A 1,662-nucleotide genomic window follows, 5' to 3' on the forward strand; every position below is an offset into this window, starting at 1 on the left:
TTTCATTAATTGGTTAGATGGTTAAAAATGAAAAATAAATTTTTATTTCTAAGCAAAAGAACTTATAAAATTCTAACATTTTCCACTACATGTTATATGTGAGCATTTTAATTTATTCTCATTTTAAATCAAAATAAACTCAAAATTGAACCAGATTTAAGATTGTATTTGTCTGGTGCTAAGTCAAATAAAAAGCTGAACACTGAAATAAGTTTATATATGATTTTTGTCATATATTATATTATATGGTTATACATTTTCCAACTTGTAACTCATTTTTGCAAAAATATGATTTATGTTAAATTTGTAAAATAGATTTATGAAGTCTTGCAGATAATTGGAAGTAGATTAAATTTCATTGGATTATTTTTCATTTTTAAAGACTTCTACAAAAATGTTAACAATTAAATATGATGAAGAAAGGATAGTAGTTACTAGTTCAAAATAATTGTGACAAATTCATATGGCAATTTTTTTTTTTTTTGCTAAAAAGTAGGTTTATTTAGGAGAAGAGATTACAGACAAAATGAAGAAGTAAAATGGATATCAGGAGAGGCAAATATGAAATAAGAGTTAGGAGAGTAATAGGGGTATCAAGGAAAGGAGTTTGGAAGAATGCATTGAAGGAATACATGAGTATGAGATTGACTGGAACCCAAATCCATAGAGGAGTTTAGCAGAGAAATCAGAGTTAGCTATATTAAAGAGAAAGATCACTAAAGGGAAGGTATAATGAGGGAGAGAGAGAGAATCTCTTGGAGGGTTTAGTCCTGAAAAGGATTTAGCAAAGATCTTGATCATGAGCAGATTTTTAAATAGGGTAATACAACCTTGGTGTTTTCTCAGAAGAGGAGGTAAAGTACCAGGCAATAATTTGGTAGCTCAGAGGGATCTAAAAAGGACAAGATGGAATGCACCTGGAAAACCAGGTCTTACACTTGTCTAAAGATGTTAGGCAATATCTCAATGGTTGTTTAAATATGCCCAGATTTGAGAGATAGACAACAGAAAGATAAAGAATTCCATTCTCATAATCACTTTATACAAACAGGATGGTCTGGGACTAGGTTCTGCCTGATAATAGCAGGTTGGGCTTCTTTGTGACAAAGGAAGAGAGTGAGCTCAAAATCCATACACATCAATATAGAGTTTTATAATTTAACATTCAGAATTTTTATAATTATAGATAGAATAAATTTTATCTTTTATAGTTATAAATATATAAAATTTATTTTGGAGCTTTTAAGGGCAAATGCTATCATTGCAGTTATTGTAAGCATTTAATGAATACATAATAAAGGAATGAGTCGCATATTAAATTATCCTAAGGGTCACAACACATTTTTTTGGCTTTTCTTGAAAAGGCATGCATGGAATAAAAATATTGGGAACCACTGACTTGTATGACAATATTACAAATGGTTAGTTGAAACTCTGTCCAGTGTTTTGTTGAAAATAAGGAAATGACATGATCAGTGCTAGGAAGATTTTTCTGGAATGTCTTCTTTAAAAAAGTAGTAAATGGAAATGTGAGTTACGAGAATTGTGGAGCCTGCTCAAAAGACTATTACTGTAATGCTGGAGAAACTGAGGGAAGATAGAGATTAGAGAGTTTTAAATATTTTATTTGAAAGGGAGATATTTACTGGGAACAAATGGATC

This window comes from Antechinus flavipes, chromosome 1 (assembly GCF_016432865.1).
Source record: "Antechinus flavipes isolate AdamAnt ecotype Samford, QLD, Australia chromosome 1, AdamAnt_v2, whole genome shotgun sequence".
Lineage (NCBI taxonomy): Eukaryota > Metazoa > Chordata > Mammalia > Dasyuromorphia > Dasyuridae > Antechinus > Antechinus flavipes.